Source organism: Sus scrofa, chromosome 5, assembly GCF_054392235.1.
Source record: "Sus scrofa isolate SSC_HxYL_T2T_F1_AM1 chromosome 5, Sscrofa_HxYL_maternal_Yorkshire_Landrace_v2.0, whole genome shotgun sequence".
Taxonomy (NCBI): domain Eukaryota; kingdom Metazoa; phylum Chordata; class Mammalia; order Artiodactyla; family Suidae; genus Sus; species Sus scrofa.
In genome coordinates this window covers 54,583,821-54,609,777 of record NC_139387.1, presented here as the reverse complement: position 1 = coordinate 54,609,777, position 25,957 = coordinate 54,583,821, and the positions used below count along the sequence as shown (strand labels likewise).

Sequence of the window (25,957 nt, the reverse complement as noted above, 5' to 3'; positions counted from 1 at the left end):
GTGGGGAGTCCAGTACCATACTGTTACAATTACTGTAGCTTTGTAGTATAGTTTGAAATCAGGCAGTGTGATGCCTTCAGCCTTGTTCTTTCTCAAGAATATATTGGCTATTTTGGGTCTTTTGTGGTTCCATATAAATTTTAGGGTTGTTTATTCTATTTCTACAAAATATACCAGTGTGATTTTGATAGGGATTACTTTGAATCTATAAATCACTGGTAGTGAAATTTTAACAGTATTAGTTTTTTCAATTCATGAGCACAAAATTTCTTCATTTATTGTGTCTTCAATTCTTCATCAATATCATATAGTTTCCAGTGTATGGTCTTTTACCTAAATTTATTCCTAGATAATTTTTCTTTTTGATGTAGTCATAAATGGTGTTTTTTCTTAATTTCTCTCTCTCTTGTAAATTACACTCATTTATTTCTCACAGTTTTGGAGGCAAGGAAGTCCAAGATCATGGTACTGATAGATTGATTCAGTGTCTAGTGAGAATCCCTTCCTCACTGATAGCAGTCTTCTCACTGTAACCTCACACAGTGGAAACTTTAATTTTTCTTTCTGATAGTTTATTATGGGGAGGGATCTTTTTTGTTTATATTGTTATTGTTTACATATAAGGAACTATGAGAAAGACCTTTTATAAGCTGTGAAGTTTTGTGCATGTTTTATGTTGAATGAGAGGATTGTTTTTAGATAATAATATAAAGTATTAAAATTAACAAACTATTTTTAGAATTTAAGTTTCTTATAAAGTTGTTTGCTGACAGTTGTTTGCTGACAGAAAATGTGAAAATATTTTCATTTTCCCCTTTTTTCCTGCTCTATGCTGTTTGATTTGCATCTGGCCTATTACATAAACATTTGTTTATATTTTTAACTTGCATTGGCAAGAGAGGATAAATAATTGAAATATTATCTGGAGCTCATTTATTCAATGAGACCTTTTCTTTTTCATTCCATTTTCTAGTGGTTTGTAAAGTTGACTTCTATTCTTTTTTTTTTTTTCCTCTGTGATAAACTAGGCAAGTATTTTCATTGTTAAAGTATTAGCTTCACACTTTTAGTATTTTTTACTGGAATCTGTTTCCCCTTTAGATGAATAATATTTTTTTTTTTTTTTTTGTCTTTTTGTCTTTTTTTGTTGTTGTTGTTGTTGTTGTTATTGTTGCTATTTCTTGGGCCGCTCCCACGGCACATGGAGGTTCCCAGGCTAAGGGTTGAATCGGAGCTGTAGCTGCCAGCCTACGCCGGAGCCACAGCAACACGGGATCCGAGCTGCGTCTGCAACCTACACCACAGCTCACGGCAACGCCGGATCGTTAACCCACTGAGCAAGGGCAGGGATCGAACCCGCAACCTCATGGTTCCTAGTCGGATTCGTTAACCACTGCGCCATGACGGGAACTCCTAGATGAATAATATTAATGAGGAAACATTCTTACTTGTTTTTCCTTGGTTTTACTTATGGTAATAAAATATAGAATTAGGTAGATAAGTGTGTGGGGTTTTTTTAAAAAGCTTTTTACTGATTTTTTTTTTTTTTTTTTTTGTTATATCAGTATGGCTGTTAGTAGGGATATCTATCCTAAGGTACACAAAGAATTGGAAAACAATGCTTTCCATTGCTAAACAAGTCTGGGTCCTATCAGGAGAGAAGAATCACATGGTCATTGGAAAAGGGGAAGTTTAATATAACAGGGGCTTGGAAATGAGAGATTGGTAAGAGGTAAAGAGCTCTCTGTAGAATACAGAATAGCAGATATAATATGATCTTAATAGCCACTACTAGCCCTAAGGCTAAGATAAAATATTCAAAGACAAGACCCCTTGGGACTGTGGTTCAGACTTTGTTGCAGAGGACCTGGCTGTGGTTTATTGCATGACAGAGAAGTCACTGTGGTGCCTTGTTGATGGAATAAACAGAAATCTAGCCCCAGGAACTTGCTGAGGAGATGACTTAGCAGAGGTACTCCACATAAAATAAGCCAACACTGGTGTTGGGTAAGCTGCTGCTTCTACTGGCCTCTGTCTGCAGGAGTTGGGCACTGGAGAAGCTCCATTTGCTGCAGGACCTGTACACTGGGGCAGCCACCTGCCCTGCTGTTGAGCCAGCTCCCCAGGAAGCAAAACCCTCTAGTGTTTCTAGTGTTTCTTTCACATGGTACAATTGTCAAAAAAAAATTTAAGGATCTAGATCCATTTTCATAGAGAGGGCCAAAAGGGTAGATTTGAGCTGAGAGGTAATAATTAATAACCAACACAACCTGCAAGATCAGTCATGGCAAAAAAAGAAATTTTCCCTTTCCTGTGGACTGAAATAGTTTGGTTTCACTTCTACTAGAATGTCTGTAAGAGGCATGTGAATTGTTAGACATGTTGGTTTATTCAACTTTCAATGAAATATATTAATACTTTGTAATCAGAGCATATTTGTACTGTAAAGTCAAGTCCTTAAGAATCTGTGCCACAAAGCTAATTTCTGTTTACAGTTTAAGAAGCATTGCTTTATTTCATCATGCTTTTTACCATATCCATTAGAGTATAAACATCCACATAAATGTAACACAGGTGATTGGCAGATACCTATGATTTTATTCTTGCTTAAAGTATTTTTGAATATAGCTCTAGTAACTTGTTACTTATTTGTTTAACAAATCCACTTTTTTAAATAAAATATTCTTTATATTATATAATTATTATTTATTTATTTTTGTCTTTTTGCTATTTCTTGGGCCGCTCCCGCGGTATATGGAGGTTCCCAGGCTAGGGGTCTAATTGGAGCTGTAGCCACCAGCCTATGCCAGCGCCACAGCAACGCAGGATCCGAGCCACGTCTGCAACCTACACCACAGCTCATGGCAACGCCGGATCATTAACCCACTGAGCAAGGGCAGGGACCGAACCCGCAACCTCATGGTTCCTAGTCGGATTTGTTAACCACTGCGCCACGACGGGAACTCCTATATTATATAATTTAGACTGAAGTTTTATAACATACAGCTTTTATATTTCTTGTTGAAAAACAGATAAAATTCATGAGCTTTAAAAAAAACTAAACTAAAAAAAAAAGAAAAGTTTATAGAATCAAATATACATCCCAGCATTAGTACCCAGAGAACATGATTTTAATTTCTTAGAGGATGATAAAAGATACATGGAAACTGAACCCTTAAGATTGTTTAAAACTTGAAATCAATGACTAGAAACTTCATAGATAAGGGAGATTACCAGCAGAAGGTACCTGTAGATGAACGTTTGTTGCTCTAACTGTACCCCAGGCCTCTCCCAGAGGAAAGAAGACATAGAATAGACACTGGGCCAAACCAAGGATATTGATATACCTTCCAAAAGAGCCTTTTCCTGCATCACTCACTTGATCTGGCCCAAGATCTGATGTCTGATGTTAGTCTCTTTGTAAGTCAGTTGTTATTTATAATAACTAGTTGATGAGTGTTTGTGTTTCTGAGTCCAATCCCATACTACTTGCCACATGACAGACCAGTAAATCAAGAAACAAGGAATTGGGGCAAGGAAAAGCAACTTTATTCAGAAAGCCAGTAGACCAAGATGATGGTGGACTAGTGTCCCAAAGAACCATCTTGCCAGGGTTTGGATGCTAGTTTCTTTTATAGAACAAAGAGAAGGGGTGAGGAGGTAAAGTGAAAAAGGGGGTAAGTTGTTGCAAATATTTCCTAGTTTTGTCCGGTCTGCAGAGGGGATGTGTTAATTCTTTCCTGCCACTATTCCCACTACAATCCTAGGTAGGATGTTTTCTGTGAGCTGAACAGAAGTATTTTAGCTTAAGCTCTTGCATTGGAGACAGGGTTCCTGGAGATGGGCCATTATGAATACTTTAAGCTATAGGTAACATCCCTTTAGTGATTCACCTGTGGCAAAGCAGTAGAAAAGATTAAAGTGTAAAAAACAGATCCAGAATATACTCATATTTGTTCTTCCCTATTACAACTTGAATTGATAAATCGAAAATTGTCCTATAAACCATTCTTCTCTCAAGAGCTGGGACTAAATTCTAGTGAATCTGACCTTATCTTGAATCATGACAAAGTGAGACTGTTGTCTTCTACCTGGTTTGACTTGGCCAGAGTGGTGAAGCTGTCCTCGAATCAAGTAAACATTTAGAGGAAGTTGGTTACAGGTGGCACAAAGATAAGTGGAGAGCTGATTGATTCAGGCTGTTATGCCGTGGTCGTAACTATTCCTTGGAGAGTGCCACCAATATGACCAACAGATCTGCTTGACAAAATTGGTTGCAGATAACAGTGCACCACCGTTGGTGCTAGCCTGTTCACTGGGCTTAGACAGCATATACTCTATTGTGATATGTTCTTCTAAATAATCTTAGTAATAGCAAAAACATGTTACATGGGGTAATTTTGCTTTTAAAAAAAATGAGTAACAAAGCTCTCACTATGGTGCAGTGAGTTAAGAATCCGACTGTAGCAGCTTGGGTTGCTGTGGAGGTGCAGGTTTGATCCCTGGCCTGGCAGTAGTGGGTTAAAAGATCAAACATTGCTGCAGCTGCTGCATAGGTTGCATGTGCAGCTGGGATTCAGTCCCTGGGCCAGGAACTTTCATATGCTGTGAGTGGGCTATAAAAACAATTTTTTTTTTAAAGAGTAACTTTTTTTTTTTTTTTTTTGTCTTTTTGCTATTTCTTGGGCCGCTCCTGCGGCATATGGAGGTTCCCAGGCTAGGGGTCTAATCCGAGCTGTAGCTGCTGGCCTGCACCAGAGCCACAGCAGAGTAGGATCCGAGCCACGTCTGCGACCTGCACCACAGCTCACGGCAACGCTGGATCCTTAACCCACTGAGCAAGGGCAGGGATCGAACCCGCAACCGCATGGTTCTTAGTCGGATTCGTTAACCACTGCGCCACGACGGGAACTCCAAGAGTAACTTTAAAAAAAAAAAAAAAAGTAAATTAAAAAAATTGAGAAAGACTATCTCAAATTCAGTGAATAATAATTAGGAGTATAGGAATGCTAAACTCATACTTTTTAAAGAAAGTATGGCCATTTAAAATAAGACTTTGGTGTATAATAAACTGTATAGAAGAAATTTCTAAAAGAATTCCAAATATAGGTTTGAGAAGTGGCAAAATATGAATAGGTATATGTTTGCCAAATTGCCTACCCTAAGGGGTTACAGCATCTATCTAGATGTTAAGTATGAAGTTATATGTTAAAGAAAAAATGTAGTTTCATTATTTTGTATTTATAACTCTTAGGAATGACTTTGGTACAGCAAAATCCAAACTTTAGCCTCCTAGAGCCAACTAAATAATATCAATAGGGAGTTCCTGTTGTGGTTTGGTGGGTTAAGAACCCGACATAGTGTATTTGAGGATGTGGATTCTATCCTTGGCCTCACTCAGAGGGTTAAGGATCCGGCATTGCCACAAGCTGCAGCTTAGGTCGCAGATGTGTCTTGGATCCAGCATTGCCTTGGCTGTGGTGTAGACCAGTAGCTACAGCTCCAATTCAGCTCCTAGCCTGGAAATTTCCATATGCCTCAGGTATGTCTGTAAAAAAAAAAAAAAAGAAAAAATAATAACATTAATGTTCTTCATGCATGGACTTATATGGGGAAGTGAAGGGAGAGGGAGAGCAAGGTGTGTGTGTGTGTGTGTGTGTGTGTGTGTGTGTGTGTGTGTGTGTCTATGTGTGTGTTACTAAATTGACTTTTTAAAAGATATCTTGAATTTTAAAAAGATTCCTGATATGGAAAGTGATTTATGATTTTGCAGAAGGACCCTGAGTTATTGTTAAGGAATATTTGCATTAGATAAAAATGTATGACTTAGATTTTAATACCACACTTTTAACTGGTAATTTGCTTGTGAGGGAGAATTTAATTTTCTGAATATCCATTGTTTGATAATGGTTTTTAAATTGTCTCTAGAGGTGTCTTGGAGCTATAGTTTAAAATTTACAGCTTATGGCATTTGTCTAAGATGTTAACAGGAAGAACATAAAGATCTCATATATCACAAGTATGTTCTTGTTACCTTACATGGTAAAAGTATGAATATACCTTGTATGGGGAAAGAAATAGGATCTTAAATTCTTATCCTGGATTATCTGGATGAGCCCTAATGCAGTCGTATCTCTCCTTATAAGAGAGAGGCAGAGGGAGTTTTTGAGACAGTAGATGATGAATCATTGGGACCATGGAGGCAGAGATTGTTATGACATGGTCACAAGCCAGGGAGTGCCTGGAGCCACCAGAAGTTTGAAGAAGCAAGGAAAGGATTCTCTACTAGAACCTTTGGAGGGAGCATAGCCCTGCTGATACTTTGATTTTTATTCAAAATCAAAAATGATTTTGGACTTCTAGCCCCCAGAACTGTGAGAGAGAAAGTTTTATTGTTGTATGCCAGGCTGTTTGTGGTGATATGTTAGAGCAGCCCTTGGAAACTAATTCATTTAGTGCGTGAACTGAGTATTTCCCCCTAAAAAACCCTACCCAAATGTGATAGCATTTGGAGGTAAGACCTTTGGGAGGTAGTCAAGTCTACCTGAGATCATGAGGGTGGAGCTCCTATGATGGAGCTAGTTATCTTTCTTTTCTTTATGTGAGGCTGTGATAAGAAAGAAGGTGGCCATCTGCAGACCAGGAATTAGTCCCACGCCTCATGGGTTAGAAGATGCCCCCCAGCCTCTCTGGCCACCCCTGGGGCCCAGAGGGCCCAGTCTCTGCAGCTTTCAGTCCACCCCCTGGTCAAATCAGTGCACCTCTGCTGGACTTTCTGATTTATATGTTTATATAACTATATAATAAATACATATATATATAATGTATAAAAGTCAAACACCACAAAGAAATGAAAAAAAGGAAGTTAAAAATCTCCACTTCTAGAATGGCAGTGTAAAAAGCTGTACAGACCTGCCCCACAGCAGAGCTGCTGGCGTCTTGATCTTGGCCCTCTCAGCCTCCAGAACTGTGACTAAGAAATGTTTGTTCTTTAAGCCATCCAGTCTATGGCCTTTTGTTATAGCACCGTGAACTAAGATACGTAATAATGAAAAAATATAAAATTAAAATGTAGATATAAAATAAATCAACCAGAAGAGAAAATGTTTTACAAAGAGCATGACAGTTATTTATTTTTTATGGTTTTTATTTTTTCCTTATAGCTGATTTACAACAGTTATTTTTCAAAAGAGAGTATGTATTTAGTGATAAGGAGGAGATAATGAACAGACACTGTTACACACTGCAAGATGGAACAAGATTATGGAGCCATTAGAAACTATTTTCAAAGAATATTTAAGGTGAGAATATGACTACCATACAATCCCTAAGTAAAAATAGGATTAATTTTTTTTACATTATGAACCACATTTTAAGTATCTAGTTATCTATTTATAGAAAAGGAAATATGGTATAAAAAACAGCCCATGGAACAGATTTTCCTTTATTTAATTCCTACTTTTCCATTTCTTAGCTGTATGACCTTAGGCAAAATACTGAAGCTTCCTAGACCTCTGTTTCATTTGTAAAATGAGGATGATAAAACAAACTGTGCACCCTATAGAGGACAGATGTGTTATTTTCTAAGTGCTCAAAACAATGACTAGCATATTCTGAGTATTTGGTTAGATTTTTTGTTTGTGTATAACATGTATTGGAGTACAATTTTTTTAATCTGGGAAAGTTCTTCATTACTTTGGAAACCATTTTCTTCTTCCTGTACTTAAAACATAGATACTGAAGAGAATCTCCACTTCTACAATGGCAGTGTAAAAAGCTCTACAGACCTCCCCTACAGCAAAACAAGCATAACCGGAAGAAACTATTAAAAAATAAAAATTAGGAGTTCCCATCCTGGCTCAGCAGCAATGAACCCAACTAGTATCCATAAAAAGCCGGGTTCGATCCCTGACCTCACTCAGTGGGTTAAAGGATCAAGCATTGCCATGAGCTGTGCTGTAGGTCACAGACTTGGATCTCTTGCTGCTGTGGCTGTGGTATAGGCCTGAGGCCACAGCTCCTATTCAACCCCTAGCCTGGGAATTTCTATGTGCCATGGGTACAGCCCTAAAAAGACAAAAATAAATAAAAATTTTAAAAAGTAAAATTAAAGTCACCAGATATTGTCCAACAGGTACATACCAAGTGAAGAGACATGTATCCAAGAAAATCTGCCTACACTTGGTAAGAATAGCCAGTCTGGCACCTGCTCCTCCTACTCTCCACCACTCCCCACAGCTCGGCATTGCAGTGGCTCCACTCAACAGGCTTGGCTAAGAAGATGAGCTTCCTCTCCCTTCATCTTCCAGTGAAAGGATACCAGCAGCATTTCTTATCCCCTGAAACTTCAAATTGTAGGGACTAAATTCCTGGTGAGTGCAGCCAAGAGGTCAGTAGCTCCCTTCCTTCACTCAGCCTTTACTGATAGAAAGGAGACTTCATTCCAGGTGTGGCAGGCCTAGAATACCGGTGCTTCAATTGTCCTCATTCTGTCTTGCTTGAAGGGCAGAAGTCCTACACTGCAAGCCAAGGAATCCAGAGGCTACTCCCCCCACTTAGCCATTGGAGCAGTGGCTCAGAGATTTTGCCTAAGGGAAGGGGCAGCCCATAGAAACAGAGCACTTCAAAGTTTTCCTGATAGAAACTGATTTTATTTGAAACAGAGTGTAGAGAAATTCAAGTTTCAGGATGCTCTCAAAAACGATGGAAATCTCTAAGAATAGAGGAGGCTGATTGATCCTCAATCAGAAGGTTCCTCAGTTAAAATACTAAACCATAGGCTACTTCCCAAAAGAGAACCAGGTAAAGAGCTAAGAAAAGCCCTCCTGACGTCAGAACAAATCTCAAAGACTGGTTGAAAAAGCTGCCCACATTTCATTGCATCAGACTGTGGAACAGCTTATGCCCCAGAACATTGTTTACATCAGTAGAGCAATCAGCCAGCAATTACTTGAGCCAAAGAGCTAGGCAAGATACCTTAATAGAGATAAGGGAAAGAGGCTGGCAAAAGAAAGCCCTGCTAAATGACACTCATTTCCTTGACTGACAGTGTGCATGCCCAGGACTCTACCTCCAGAGGAGCAACACCAGAGGCGGCACACAAGGGAAGGAAAATGCAAGGGAAAAGTACTTGGTAAAAGAGCTTAGCCAAATCAGTAAACAGCAAACAACAACAATAGCAAGATTCAGAGAGTAGGAGAGAAGAACTGGTACCCAGAGTTTGTAAAATATATTGTGTCCAGTTTTCAGCAAAAACAAACAAACAAACAAAAAAAAACCTATGAGATATGAAAAGAAACAGGACATTTTGATCCATACACTTAGTGGGGGAAAAAGCAGGTAACAGAAACTGCCTGTGAGAAGACTTGGATGTTGAATTTAACAGGAAAAAGACTCTAAGGCAGCTATTGTAAAGATGTTCAAAGAACTAAAGGAAATTATGTTTAAAGAAGTAAAGGAATCCATGATGATAGTGTTTCATCAAATTAAGAGAATAAAGGAACTATCAATATAGAAATTATGAAATAAAGCCAAATAGAAATTTTAAAATACAAAAAAAGTATAGTAACCAAACTGAAAAATTCACTGGTAGGGCTCCACAGTCGGTTTGAACTGGCTGAAGAAATAACTAATGAACTCAAAGATGGATTGATAGGAGATCATGCCAATGGAAAAAAAAAATAGAAAAAAAGAATGATGAGAAATGAACAGAGCCTCAGAGAAATGGCACCAACATAGGTGTAATGGGAATACCAGAAGGAGAGAAGAAAGAGAAGAGCAGAAAAAAAATATTGGAATAAATAATGGCTGAAAATATCCCAAGTTTGATGTAAAACATTATATATCCCAAAAGCTTGGTAACTCCAAGGAGAATAGATAAATTATAAAAGAGATCCACACTCAAGACACCGTAAAATAAAGAAAGACAAAGAGAAAATCTAAAAGCAAAAGGAAAAGTGACCCCTCATTTAGGATGGAATCTCAGTAAGATTAACAGCTGACAAAGGGGGGTCAAGGATGATAAAGGAAAAAATTGTCAACTATAATTTTATGTTCTATAAAACTATCTCTCAAAAATAAAATTGAAACAGACATTTCCGTATTAACGAAATTAGAGATAATAGTTGCTGACAGATTCACCTTGCAAGTAATACTAAAGGAAATTGTTTTTAGAAAAGTAAATAGTAATAACATGAGATTTACACTCAGCAAACTTCCAAGTGTGCATTACAGTATTGTTAACATAGGCACAATGTTATACAGTAGATCACTAGAACTTTCATCTTACATAACAGAGATTTTATGCCTACTGAACAGCAACTCCCTTGTCCCATCCCCTGTCAACCACCATTCTCCTCTCTGTGTGACTACTTTACATTCCTCATGTAAGTGGAATCTTGCAGTACTTGTCGTGTGGCTGTCTCATTTTACTTGATGATGTCCTCCAGGTTTATCCATGTTGAAGAATATAACAGGATTTCTTTTTTTTTTAATCGTAAAATAATATTCAGTTGTGTGTATATATTTCATTTTCTTCATTCATCTATTCATGGACATTTAGGTTATTTCCAACTCTTGGCTATTGTGAATGATGCTGCAGTGGACATGGGAGTACAGATGTCTTTGGGATCTTGATTTCAGTTATTTTAGGTAAATACCCAGAATGGTGATTGCTAGATCATATGGTAGTTCTATTTTTAATTGTTAGAAGAAGCTTCATACTGTTTTACGTAGCGACTGCACCATTTCACAGAAGTACACCCACCAACAGTGTACAAGTGTCCAGTTTCTCCACGTACTCACCAACACTTACTTTCTGTCTTTGTTTTGTTTTAATAATGGCCATTCCTAGCAGGTGTGAGGTGATATCTCAATGTGTTTTTGGTATCTATTTCCTTGATAATTAGAGATGTTGAGCGTCTGTTCATATATCTGTTGGCCATTTGTATGTCATCTTTGGAAAAATATCTGTCCTTTGCTCAGTTTTAAAATAGGTTATTTTGTTGTTTTGTTGTTTAGGTTTTTTTGTTTTTTTTTTTTTTTTTTTTGCTGAGAATTCCTTGTAAATTTTGGATAATAAGCTCTTATCAAATACATGGATGCAAACATTTTCTCCTATTCTGCCTTTTTGCTTGTTCATTTTTTCCCTTTATTGTGCAAAGCTTTTTAGTTTTATGTACTCTAACTTGTCTATTTTTGCTTTTGTTGCTCATGATTTTGATGTCATATCCAAGAAATTATTGCAGAACCTAATGCCATGAAACTTCCGCTGTGTCTCCTTCTAAGAATTTTATAGTTTCAGGTCTTACATTGAAATCTTTAGTCCATTTTGAGTTGTTTTTTGTGTTTGGATGGGTCCAATTTCATTTATTTACTTGTGGATATACTGTAATATTTGGGGAGGGGTTTTTTTGGCCTCACCCCCGGATGTGGAAGTTCCTGGGCCAGGGATTAAATGTGTGCCACAGCAGTGACCCAAGCCATTGCAGAGGCAACAGTGAATTCTTAACCCACTGTGGCACAGGGAATATGTTTTTGTTTTTTTTTTTTTTTTAGGTCATCATGATTTTATTTTTTATATGATTTTTTTCTATTACAGTTGATTTAACGTGTTCTGCCAATTTCTACTGTACTACAAAGTGACCCAGTCATATATATGTATGTGCCTTTTCTCACACTATTCTCCATAATGTTCCATCACAAATGACTTACCTGTGCTGTACAGCAGGATATGTTTTCAGAACATGTTTTTAAAAATCATATTACAGGATATGTAACATGCTTTTAAATCACAACATGTAATGCCTCCAGCTTTTTTCTTCTTTCTCCAGAATTTTTTCCCCACTGTTTGTGATCATTTGTAAGTTCCACATGAATTTTAGGATTGTTTTCTCTGTTTCTATAAAAAATGTCATTGAGATATGATAAGTATTACATTGAGTCTGTGGATCACTTTTGATAGTTTGAGCATCTTAACAATATGTAAACAAGGGATGGCTTTCTATTTGTGTATTCTTTAATTTCTTTCATAAATCTCTTGTTGTTTTAGTGTACAGTTCTTTTACCTCCTTGGTTAAGTTAATTCCTAAGTATTTTACTGCTATTTTATGCTATTGCTATTGCTATTTTATGCTATTGTAAATGGGATTGTTTTCTTAATTTCTTCTTTTGGAAGTTTGTTATTAGTGTATAGAGACACAACTGATTTTTACATGTTGGGTTTTTTTTTTTTTTGTCTTTTTGTCTTTTTTTTTCCAGGGCCTCACTCATGGCATATGGAGCCAGGCTAGGCGTCTAATTGGAGCTGTAGCTGCCAGCCTATGCCAGGGCCACAGAAACGCCATATCCAAGTTGTGTCTGCGACCTACACCACAGCTCACTGCAATGCTGGATCCTTAACCCACTAAGTGAGGCCAGGGATTGAACCTACAGCCTCATGGTTCCTAGTCGGATTCATTAACCACTGAGCCACGATGGGACCTCCTACATGTTGGTTTTGTATCCTGCAACTTTCCTGAATTCATTTTTTAGTTCAACAGATACACTTTTTGAGTGTGGATTCTCTAGGATTTTTGCATAGAATATCATCTGCAAACAGATAATTTTACTTCTTCCTTCCTGAATTGGGTGCCCTTTATTTCTTTTTCTGGCCTAATTGCTCAAGCTAGAAATTCCAGTACTATGTTGAACAGAAGTGGCAAGAGTGAGAATCCTTGCCTCATTCTCAATCTTCCAGGACATGCTTTCAACCTTTCTCTTTTGAGGTTAATGATAGATGGTGGCTTTTCATATATGTCCTTTATAAGTTGAGGTAATTTACTTCTACTCTTAGTTTATTGAGAGTGTTTATTATGAAAGGATTTTGTATTTCATCAAATGCTTTTTCGCATTGATTGATCCTGTGATTTTTATTCTTCACTCTGATAATGTGGGATGTCATATTAACTGGTTTTTGTATTTTGAATTATTCTTGCATCCCAGGGATAAATCCCACTTGGTCATGGTGTATGATCCTTTTAATATGCTTTAGAATTTGAATTGCTTGTATATTGTTGAAGATTTTTACATTTACATTCATCAGGGATATTGGCCCATAATTTTCTTGTGCTAGCTTTGTCTGGCTTTGGTATCAGGGTATTTCTAGCCTTATAAAGTACATTTGGATGTGTTCCCTCTTCAGTTTTTTTGGAAGAGTTTGAGAAGGATTGGCATTAATTCTTCTTTAAATGTTTGGTAATGAAACCTTGAGTTTTTTTTCTTGGGAGATTTTCGATTATTGATTCAACCTTCTTAATTTTCCTTTTTTTTCAGGATGCATTCTTGCTAGGTTGTATATTTCTAGCAATTTGTCCCCTTCCTTAAAGTTGTCCAATTTGTTGACATGTAATTGTTTATAGTTGTCATTCATCCTTTGCATTTTTTGGTATCAGATGTGATTTCTTTAATTTCTAATTTTATTTCAGTCTTCTCTCTTTGCTTTTTCTAGCTAAAGATTTGTCTATTTTGTTAATCTTTTTTAAAAAAACTGTTTTCATTTACTTTTTTCTGTCGTTTTCCTGTTCTCTATTTCCTTTATTTCTGCTATAATGTTTACTAGTTCCTTCCTTCTGCTAACTTTGCACCTTGTTTATTCTTTCTGATTCCTTGAGGTGTAAAGTTAGGTTGTTTACCTGAGATCTTTTTTTCTTTTTTAATGTATTGCTATAACAATCTTCTTTGTACTGTGTTTATTGTATCCATAAATTTTGATATATAGTTTTTATTTGTTTTAAGATATTTTCTAACTTTTGCTTTTAAACTCACTGGTTATACAAGAGCATTTTTTTAAAGACAAACAAAAAGAACTCTAATTTCCACGTATTTGTGAATTTTCCAGTTTTCCTTCTACTATTGATCTCTAGTTTCATTCAATCATGGTTAGAAAAGATTACTTGTTATGATTTCAGTCTTAAATTTAGTAATTTTTTTGTTTCTTAACATTTGCTCTGTCATGGAGAATGTTTTATGTGCACTTGAGACTATTTCCCACTGTTGTTGAGGGGAATGTTCTGTATACATCTTTAGGTCCATTTGGTCTGTGATGTTGTTTGAGTCCTCTGTTTCCTAAAATATCTATCTACTCTATATGATCTATCCATTGTTGAAAGTGGGGTATTGATGTCCTCTACAATTATATTCCTATCTATTTTTCCCTTCAGTTCTGTCAATGTTTGCTCCATATATTAGATGTTATGGTTTTGAGCACATGTGTAGTTATTATTATGTCTCCTTGTGAATTTGACGCATTATCATTATATAACGACCTTGACTTGTAAAATATTAACAAATGATTGGCCATTTTTCAAAGTTACACATGTAAAATATTTGTCATGTTTTATGAGTCACTGCTTAATCCACTCTTACAATTAACCAGCCAATTACCATTCTTAATTATAGTGGATAAGTGGCTTCTGCTCTGTGGTTCTGGCCTTGGAGAACCACAGAGCAATCTCCAGAACTTCCTGGAGATTGGATTTGAAAGTCATTAAGTCATTAATAAGATTAAACCCTTATTAACTATCTATTTTGTGTAAGGCCTATCAACATGTAGTTAGTAGTTGATACCATGACAGTGACTTTGGTCACTCAGGGAGAAGGTATTAATGAGTGGCACAGAGGACAGAGCCAGAAATTTAGTAGTTGATGTTGACCTGGAAAAGAAGGTCCCACAGTGATGACTTATGGACAGTAACCAAATGGATGGTAGAAGCCATGGAAAGTAGAATGTAAGAAATCACCATAGGAGAGTGTTTGCAAAATGATGGTCAGTGGTGCCAGTGCTGTGCAGACATCAAAGAAGGTACACAGAAAGAGTCAGCAGAGTATGAAAATATGGCCCACCAAGCGTGAGATTCTTGGTGAACTTGGAAATGTTTCATTAGTAAATAGAGGATAAGTTATAGTGGAGCTTGTAATGGAAATGATTTATAAATGAAGCCATGTGGAAATTTAGCATTTTGCATCTTTTAAAATGTTTTACTCAAAACTTCCTTCATCTTTTCCTGTAATCTGTGGGATTATAAGCGATTTTATTTTCTTGGAGCCTTTTTCCATTTTCTGAATATTCTGCAATGAATATATTTCACCTTTGTTGTTGAAAAAGAAAGTAATGTATCCAAAAGATACAATGATGTGCATAATAGCCTTATTTACCAATATGTTGAAATACAAAATAGTGTTTTCTAAACAAGTATTTCACAAACTGCTGAGGACTTCTGGGCTGCTAAATACCCTTTTCTTTAGGATTTCCTTTAGTGCTGCTTAGAGTAAGGAAGATTGTGTTTCGGAAGTTCTAAATCCATGAGTATTCATAAGGGTCTTTGCTGAATATCTCTTGGCAACTATCATCCACATACATGAAATTATTAAAACCTCGTTTAACCATTGCATTTTACTCTCTGTAGCTAGAGTGGCAATAGATGGAGAGGACTGCCCTCCCCCCGCTTACCGAACGGAATTGAAACAAAAGAGATTGAAACTTTGGGTCTTCAGCTCCTTCTTGTATTATATGCGAGGTGGGGTGAGTGGGAAAGAGTGTTTACTGACCACGTGTTTTGTGCAGGACACTATGATGAAGTCAGGGTCGCTTTCTAATTTGATTGTAAATTTATGGAGAGAGGGAGAACCCAGAAGGAGCTCTGGCTAATTTGCTTTTTCCTGATAGCCAGATTTGGTAGAAATAAATTTGTTTGACCCTCAAAACTAGATTAAAAAGCAATGTAAATCTTTTTTTTCTGGTGTTTTTTTTGTTTGTTTGTTTGTGTGTTTTTTTGGTCTTTTTAGGGCCACAGTATATGGAGGTTCCCAAGCTGAGGGTCGAATTGGAGCTATAGCTGCTGGCCTACACCGCAGCCACAGTAGTGCTAGATCCAAGCTGCATCTGGGACCTACACCACAGCTCATGGCAACACTGGATCCTTACTAACCCACTGAGCAAGGTCAGGGATCAAACCTGCATTCTCATGGATACTAGTTGAGTTCATTAACCACTAAGCCATGACAGGAACTCCTTCACTCCAGCCTTTAGCTGAAAATGTCCAGAAATGGTTATATTTATAATACACAGTAAACATTTTTGAACTCTCTTTCATCCAGTTCTTTCCATTCTCGCTCTCTAGCATGGTAGCTGTTCCACAAATCTTACTTCTCCCATGGAACTGAAACCCTTCTTTCTGCCCATCACTCAACTTCTCTATTATATAGATCATGTTGACCTCTCCAGCCGTTTTCACTTGTGTTCTCCAATATGCAGTATGTCCGTGTTAAAGGGAAAGTTTGGTGGGTTTCCATCCTCAGACATGGTTTGGGTGGGGAGAGAAGAATGTTGCAGACACATTGCATTTTTAAAATTGTATCCTTCTATCAAATACAGTGGCAAATGCTTTTCATCTCTCTGGGGAAGGGTGACCTCTGGTGGCTAAAACAATGAGCCCCAAATTCAAGAGACATAAACCTTGAGGTAATCTCATTTCTGCTCAAGTTGCATGCATGTTTTGTCACTTTTTATAATGTCCCTCCTATGTATTCATTCCAAGTAAATCAGTGTCTTTGCCACCAAGTTTAAATACTGCATCTTTTGTTACTTATCAGCTATGTTTTGTATTTATGGTTGGCCTTAATTCGAGATCCAAAATATATTTCTTTAACAGAATATTTCTTAACAAGACTATCTTCTTGGTATTCTCTTATTATAATTGAAACATAACTTTTCTATTAGTTTTAAGTTCTTATTGTTAGTGAACATTCTAATTAGAAAAACAGTTTAACCTAATGGTTAAAGAAATTATCAATCTGAAATTATGCTGATTATACTCCTGGCTTTGATTTATCTTTGAATCAACCCTCTAACCAATATATAATTGGGTTGCTTCCTCAGAGATTTTTTTTTTTTTTTTTTTTTTTTTTTTTGTCTTTTTGCTATTTCTTGGGCCGCTCCCGCGGCATATGAAGGGAGGTTCCTTGGCTAGGGGTCTAATCAGAGCTGTAGCCACCGGCCTATGCCAGAGCCACAGCAATGCGGGATCCGAGCCGCATCTGCAACCTACACCACAGCTCATGGCAATGCCAGATCGTTAACCCACTGAGCAAGGGCAGGGACCGAACCCGCAACCTCATGGTTCCTAGTCGGATTCGTTAACCACTGCGCCACGACGGGAACTCCCCTCAGAGATGTTTTTAACCTTAACTTGTTTTGTCCATCACTAAGTGACAACCAAATTGTCAATTTTGTTTTCAGATCAGTCAGTTTTAACCGGTTTGGTTATTTTGCCTCGCTTGTTTTTTGTTTTTTGTTTTTTGTTTTAAAGGATTTAGGGCAACAAAGACATATACTTTAAAAAGGTAAAAATTATTTTAAAATAAAAATGAGACAAAAGAGATAAAAGTATCTTTGGGGATAGAGATTGTACTATAGTGTGTCTAAATTTTCTCACAGTTGATTTTAATTCACTACTTTTTAATAGATAATTGATAAATGTTATAGTGACTAATACAGGTACAGTTATAGCTAATTCTTGGTAGTTTTTGATTAAAAGAATGCTATATTCAGGAGAAAAAAAGCTATTTTGTTCAGGAGCCATGGTTTTCAGAATCTTTTTCATCACAGTTTAGATCTACATTGTCTCTCATGCCTTCTAAACCCAAGTAGTGGGACTGTATGAAGCAGAAATGGGTCCATTCCACATAATTGCGCTTGTTTTCAAAAAACTTTCTGTGAAGTTCTATAGGATGACATTGTAAAACCGCTTAGCTAGATAAGATGGATTCTATTCTTTTGTGATTCAGTACTGAGTTTTTGTCTGTCATACACAGGATTATCAGCCTGTGATGCTTTGCAGGGCTATTACTCATGCCATAGGCATTTCTGCTGAGGTGTTTGGTATGAAGCAAAAATTCCCAAGTTTTTCTAAATGTAGTAAAAAAGTATATTGTAATGGATAGTGTTTAACTTCTTTAGTAAACCAAATAGGTATCTTTGAATTTTACTTTTTTCCTAGAATTAGGTTTTAATAGATAGGCAACTTCAGATTAACATCTAGAGCAAAGTTAGGACTCAGAAAACATTTATTTACACATAGTGTGCAGACAGAAGGTTAGTTTTCAAGGCCAGTTGTGTGTCACACAATATCAAAATTATGGCAAGAAGAAAGCAATTAAGTCAAAGGCCAGACTGTGCTTTAACTACTGCATTTTTTGGACTATTAACCACTATTCTGTTGATAATCTAAGGCATCTTAATTTCTTATCTTCTATTATTTATTTAAGTATTTGGGAGTTTATTATATTCTGCCACTCTATTACTGAAGCATTTTACAGTGCTCGGCTCTTTTTCATATTGTTCTTATTTTTCCAGCATTACAATTTCTATACCTCAGGTGTAGATTCAGGGAGCTACATTATGCTAGATTTCTGGGCTACTTTGATTTTGTCAACTGCTAAATGTTTAAAATGTCAACATTCCAAAAAGATGCTATACTTGGTTAGGTTTTTGTTTGTTTTGATTTTTTACCTTTCCTTTTCAACTTGGGTTCTCAGAATATATTTTGGCTCTTTGTAACACTTGGGACCCATCCTTCCTCATCAAGATACTGTGAGTTCTTGGACTGGATCACCCACCCTTTATTAAACTTCTGTCATTGTGCTTAGTAGAGATACGAACTGAATTTGAGGCTGAGGGAAGGGTAGGATTTGGTGGCAGTGGGCCAGGTGGATCGCATAGAGGCATAGCAGTTACAAAATTACGAATGCTTAAGATAATAGAAGATTTTTGGAGTTCCCGTCGTGGCACAGCAGAAACAATCCAACTGGGAACCATGAGGTTGTGGTTCAATCCCTGGTCTTGCTCAGTGGGTTAAGGATCTGGCCTTGCTGTGAGGTGTTGTGTAGGTCACAGACACGGCTTGGATCTGGTGTTGCTGTGGCTGTGGTGTAGGCTGCTGGCTGTAGCTCCGATTGGACCCCTAGCCTGCGAACCTCTATATGCATGGGGGCGGCCCTAAAAAGAAAAAAAAAAAAAGATAATAGAAGTTTTGAACTGTTGGGCAGTGAAAGTGGCAAACAGTTCATTAAGAATTTTTAAAGTAGGGAGTTCCCGTCGTGGCGCAGTGGTTAACGAATCCGACTAGGAACCATGAGGTTGCGGGTTCGGTCCCTGCCCTTGCTCAGTGGGTTAATGATCCGGCGTTGCCGTGAGCTGTGGTGTAGGTTGCAGACGCGGCTCGGATCCTGCGTTGCTGTGGCTCTGGTGTAGGCCGGGGACTACAGCTCCGATTAGACCCCTAGCCTGGGAACCTCCATATGCCGCGGGAGCGGCCCAAAGAAATAGAAAAAAAAAGACAAAAAAAAAAAAAAAAAAAAAAAAAAAAAAAAAAAAGAATTTTTAAAGTAAAGGCCTGAAAAATAAGTGTCTGCTTCTTCTCCCCCCGCCCACCCTTTTTTTAAGGCTTCTCCTGTACCATATGAAAGTTCCCGGGCCAGGGGTTGAATCCTAGCTGCAGGTTCTGCTGTGCCGCCAGATCCTTTAACCTAATGCACCTGGTGCCTCCACAGCAACCCAAGCTGCTGCAGTTAGATTCTTAACCCACTACACCACAGTGGGAACTCCTAAGTGCCTGCTTCTAACGGGCTTGTTAAGTGGAGTGTGAACAAGCAGGGTTGAGGTAGAAAAAAGAAGGTTCAACAGAAATTTCAGCCTTACATATAAAAATTACTGTTATTCCTATCATTGTTGAAAATATCTCTTATTCAGAGAAATAAAAGAAACCTGAAAAGATGCTTTAATGGTTTGATATGACCTCTATTTTTACTTATAAATATGTTCCAGGTAAATTTACTAAAATATCTTGTTTCTCATCATCACATACTATTTTAATGAAGTGTATGTTTGTGTGTGTTTAGTTTAAATTTATTACAGCAGTCTACAGCACATGAAGGAAACTTCCCATATCCCAGGAGAGCTAGGGACTAAAATATGGTCTTGAAAAGGTTGGAAATTTTATGTTTGGAAAACTTCTGGATTAGGAATTTTTCCATTGAGCTTGCGTCACTGAAAAGGTCCTTCCTCTAAGATGGTCTGTAACATTTTTAAGCTCACCTCATCCACTTTTGTGATGATTTATTCATCTTTAAAACTTTTAAATGTCTTTTGAAAAATTTGTGAAAATATTATGTTTGTTGCTTCATTTTTACTAAAAGGAAGTGGGAGAAATTTGAGTCATTAATATAAAACAATTCTTCTGTGTCTGTAAGCTTTTAGATTCACAGCAGGTTGTTCAAAGTCATCTAGGTAAGGAACTTTGGAATGTTTATTCAAAACAAACTGCTAGCACTATTTGTGTAGAGAAGTATATCCCAGAGTCAAGTTTTGGGACTTACAGGAAACTTTCACGGTTTAGTCAAACGTCCCCTTGGGACAGATGAATTTTTAGTAAGGAGAATGATAACAAAATAGGTTTTGAAAATTGTTGCACTGGTGTGAAGCAAAGAATTTTGAAGAAAATATTTCCTGACAGTTTTTTATATTATATTTACCTGTGTTTATAGCCTAAGAGATTTTTTTAAATCCATAAAACCTCCAGATTTATTAAAAGTAAAAGGAGCTAGATGGATTTCCTTTAGCATGTGTCATGTCAATTTCCTTACTCTTCTGTGATTATTTAAAATAGGATTAGTAATGAGAATATCAGCTGAGAAATTCTGTTGATGTTTGAAATGCCTGGGGTGCCAACACAATTAAACAGCACATCTACACACTCTGGCCCTGTTCCAAAGCCAGTGATTACATGTCTGACATTAATCCCATGTGTCTACAAAAGCTGTTAGAGTAAATATCTGGAATCTTTTACTACCCAAACTAAAATATTACATAATCAGTTAAAAGAGCTTCTTACCTGGAAATGTACTACAGGGTACATTTTTTGTGTGTGGTCTTTTTTTTTTTTTTTTTTTTTTTGTCTTTTTGCTGTTTCTTTGGGCCGCTTCTGCGGCATATGGAGGTTCCCAGGCTAGGGGTCTAATCGGAGCTGTAGCCGCCGGCCTACGCCAGAGCCACAGCAACACAGGATCCGAGCCGCGTCTGCAACCTACACCACAGCTCACAGCAACGCCGGATCGTTAACCCACTAAGCAAGGGCAGGGACCGAACCTGCAACCTCATGGTCTCTAGTCGGATTCGTTACCCACTGCTCCATGACGGGAACTCCTGTGTGATCTTATTTTAAAGCAGACATGTTAGGAACTAAATATGTCAGATACTTCCACCATCCTTGAAACATGACTTTTCCTCTAAAGTAAAAATAAGGACAGGTTAAACATTGCTGACTGCTCCACAGTGAGACAGAACGGAATCAGTTAGAGATCATGTTTTTACCCAAACTGTGGTTCAGCTCTCAGGCTGTGTATGTTGGAGCTCCTTTGATCAAAAGAATTTTGTAAATAATGAAGCTCTATGTAAAATTGTGATCTTCAGGTTGCAATAGAAAGATAAGTTGTTTATAGCATTTTTTTGGTTTACAGCATAAATGACAAGAATAGTGAACTTTTCCATATAGTTTTATATTTTTCCAATATATTCACTCTTCAGTTAAGGTATACTTTTAGTAAGTTATTATCTCTCATCCTAAAGCACATTAAAATGTTCTAGAATATGAATGGTTTCTCTGGAAAAATGGCATTAATTATCCAGATTTTTAGAGAGGAAATTAATTACATCATGGGCTGTTGGGTTTTTTTATGATAGACGCAAAATGAAAGTGAATATTACTCATCCTTATAAAGAGAATAAAGAGCCATGAGTTAGTTTGTTTTAAGCATATTTCTTTGTGGAGGTGAAAACTGTTTTTTTGTATTTAATATGCAAACCTGCTTGGTCTCTGTGAGGTTTGCTGCTAATAACAAGGACTAGAGTCAGACTCAGTTCAAATCTTAGTTCAATCTTGTACTAGCCATTTTGTGTCAGTTAACCTTTTATAGCCTCTACATCCTCATTTGTAAAATGGAAATGATAGCAGTATTTCTTCAGTGGTTCATTTTGAGTTAGCATGTGTGCCTGGCATAGAGAAAGCTCTTGGCAACTGCTGGTGGCTCCTTGCTACCACCATCTCATCCAGCAGGGTTCCTGGGGCTCACCCAAAGAGGTGGGTAAGAAGGAAGATGTTTTAAGCAGAGAGAACATTCCTGGGGCAGGGAGGCGAAGGGAGATATGGCTGCCTCACGAAGGGGAAGTGTAGTTGAGGAAGGGGCTGCATCGAGGTGGGAACATGGACTTTATCCTAAAGTCAGTGAGGAACATTCATAGATTTGAGCAGTAGAGACCCAGATATACATGAATAGCAAATGAATGAAGGAATCAATGAAAACATGAACTAGGTTGCTTTTGGATGCATTTTCCCTGAGAAAAAGCTAAGATGAAGAGATTGTCATTGTATCTGCTGTTTAGACTGAGTTTGAGCCCTGATCTCAGAGGAATGAGGTGTGGATGGCTTTATGCTTTCATCTTTTCAGTGTTTTCTGTTTTTTTTTCCCCTCCCATAAACATTTATTTATTTTTTAAAAGACATGTTAAATATATGAATAAGCTCTTTTTCTAGCCCAGGTGATACTCTTCTTAGCCAACTTTGAAGGTAGGGATGGACTCTGATTAAGCCATACAACTTCATTAAGCAAGAGTAAAACTGGCTAGATAGTCATGCCCACACAAGAGGGGTCAGTGCCTTAGTACAGCCTAGAGAAGAAGTTCATTAACCTTGCTTCTGGGAGTTAATAATTTTTACCAGTGTTATTGGACAATTGGAAAAATGCCCATTCAAATTTATGGAGAGACACTGGAGTAATCTTCATAAATCTCAAAAATAGGATAAAGGTCATGGAGACTAATGCAGATAAAAATTAAAATCAAACTCTTGCAATAAATAGAAAGTCCCTAGAAAAGTAAAAGCAGTCTACAGCAAACCAATTAGAACTCTACAGCTTGTTGGTGAATCTGCTTTATTTTAGTTGGACTTTAAAACAATTCTTTATCCAGTATCACAAGTTTTAATGGGTTCATTACATAGAAAAGATATAATAAATAATTTTGCTGTGTTTGGACTGTATCCTACCCTTGTTTGATTTCCCCTCCACTTCCGCTCTGCATTTTAATAAGGAAGTAGAAAGCAGGAAGTTTTGCAGAGTTCCCTGATTTTGAAATACAGACAGTAAATGCTAGAGGACAAGGAGTTGCTTAGCCTATCAGAGAAGAATAATGAGTAACTTTTAAGAAGATTATTTGTTTGATCATTTCCACTTTAAAAGATTTTAATTTTTGAAATGGTAAGAGTGATAAAAATTCTAGGTAGGGCATGGGGCTCTTTCTTCCTGCTCTTATGGACACGTCTCCCTTCTATCCCAGCCAAAGGCCACCATGTTCTTGGAAGCTATGTGCCTGTCCTGTGGCGTAAGGTAGATGGGAGACCATCCTAAAACAAAAAGCAGTTAAGTCTGGTGATGTAACATCCCATGTTTCAGTGAGTTCTAAATATTGCTCTAAAGTACCACAGACTGAAGCAGACTAAGCAGGAAATAGGGAATTCAGTGTAACCTAGCGCATTTCCTTAGAGTTGGTTAAATTCCCTTCATTTAATAGGCAGCAAGGTGAAATAGAAAGGAAACAAAGGCAAGAAACCTTTTCAACCTCTCAATTTAATTTAATGTGGAAAAGAGCAGAATGTGAAGAAAGTTGGTGCCAATTTGTATATTTTCATTTAACATGAGTAGTGTCGGATATCTCATTAAAAGGTTTCTCTGGTTTCCATGGTGTTTCTTTCTTCTTGCTTCTGTACCCACATTCTGACAAGAATCAGAAACAACTGACTTAATGAAATTTTAGATCAGTGGTGGTAGAAACAGTCTGAATATTCTTGGTGGATCAGACCTCTGTGATTGCATGTCAGGAGGGAGTCTGTGACTCAGTTTATAGATTCATCTCAGACCTTTTGACAATGACTTCTCTGAAGTGGAAAATTGTAACTGAAGAATAAATGCAAAATTACTCAGTAAAAATTTAAGTTCAGTTGTTCTTGGAAACTTTGATACTTATTTCAGTATTTATTATATTTTAGAAATTTAAATAAGCTATTTAGAACAACTTTTTTAGTGTAAGGAATTCTTAATTTCATTTTTATTTTAAAAGAGCCAACATGACTGTGAAACTAGTATTTAATATAGCCCAGAAGATTGCTAACTTGAGTCTTTTTATTAAAAAAAAAAAAACAACAAAAAAAACAACTTTGTATGTGTGTGGTTGAGTAGTATCTAATTGATCAGAAATTGAGGGTTTTTTTCCCTGTACATCTTGGAGTTTTATTTTTCTACTAACATCATTTACTTGTCTAATAATCTTTTTTAAATCCCCTTTTTAATGGTATGAAGTAGTTTGCATGGTGACATTATGGCTTTATACCCATCAAGAATGAATTTGGACACCATTTAAATAGTGGTCACCAAGGGCAGAGCAGTAGGAAGCAGTTGTCCCGGTGCCGGCAATAAGGGGCATTGTCTAGAGAATTTAGAAACAATAGTAAAACTAAGATTCCTAACAGCCCATCTTCCTTTTATCATCACCATGTTCCAGAGATTCTGAACATCAGTGATGCAACACTCTTCCTCACTTTGGTGAGTCAGTACCACCACCAACCGCCACTCCCTACCCTCTTTGGTATGCTCTTGAAAATGTGAACTCTTTAAAAGTACACTTAAAATTTCGTATAAGTTATTTTGTATCATTTTGGTATTTTTGTATACTTTGGGGGGTAGTTTGGGAAATAGGGTAGAGTTTATAATTTTTTTCTACCAAGATCCTGTTACTTATAGTTGTTGTCAGAATCTTCATCCCTTTTTAAAACATCCCCAAGTTGTATTTCATTAATAAATGTCTTGGTTTTCTTTCTATCGGATTTTTATAACCAGCAATCAGATTAGCGTTGAAATAACAAGTTTACCACAGTAAATTTGGGTAGTTGTTATCAAAAGCAAATTTGTTTCATAGCATGGACAGCTTTGTGTGGCTGCTAGACCTCCATAACAGTCTCTACAGCTGTGGGGAGTGGAGGGTGAGGGGCTGTGCATACACAAGTTCATGAACACACATTAAGAGATAGGAAACAGGAGGCAGGGCAAAGAGCTTCAGAGCAGTGGCTGCGTCTGAAATCAAGAGCTGCCTCTAAAGGTCTCTATGGTGTGCTTGTTTCCCAAGAGTTAGCAACTAAAGGAAAGTAATGGCTCCCCCAATATGAGTGTGAAACAATTTAAAGTTTTTCAAAGAGAGAAAGAAGCAGATATGTATTAAACGAAGCCTAGCTTGAATCTTGGCCTGAATTTGAGTGCATGTGATGTGTGTATATTTATGAATTCACCTCCTCTTTGGGATACTTCCTTTCTAGCCTACCTGCTTCCAGGTAGAGATGGTCTGTAATTAGGTCATATGTAGCATATGTGCTTGGGATGAACTAATGGCACTGTAGTAAAATAGTTTGTTCTTCTTTCCTACTTATGGTTTTATACTTTTATTCTTGAAGTGAAGCTTTGTTTCAAGATCAAAGTGTCAAAGGAAAACATGCTAAGTCCCCTTGGAAATAGAATAACTAGAAGCTAAAAAAAAAAAAAATGCAATGAAGGACACAAAGACAAATAAGCTGAAGTATGAGGTTTTGGCAATTTCCTGTAAGTATTTTACATTCTCAGTTAATTATAAGTGCCCCAGATCCTGCATAATTTTTGTGTTTTATACTTTGTGTTTGGAACCCCAGCTTCTGAGGCATGTTGGAAAGCCCAAAACCATAAGACTAGATATTGGGCTTTTAAATGTATCTTCAACATACACATTCATCATTGTTACCAGGGCATGTTAGGAAAAAAAAAATTACTTGTATAACCTGCTTTTAAT

The 25,957-nt window shown here is 37.1% G+C and overlaps 1 protein-coding gene and 1 long non-coding RNA gene across 2 annotated transcripts in view; both read left to right on the top strand.

Moving 5' to 3' along the window:
- LOC146403371 (uncharacterized) overlaps positions 1–25,957 on the top strand; it is a 120,681-nt gene that overhangs the window by 75,230 nt on the left and 19,494 nt on the right. The window lies entirely within an intron of this gene.
- On the top strand, positions 12,626–24,061 carry LOC146403372 (uncharacterized). The gene is made up of 2 exons (XR_014803719.1): positions 12,626–19,118; positions 19,424–24,061. It is a non-coding gene; the product is annotated as an uncharacterized LOC146403372 (long non-coding RNA).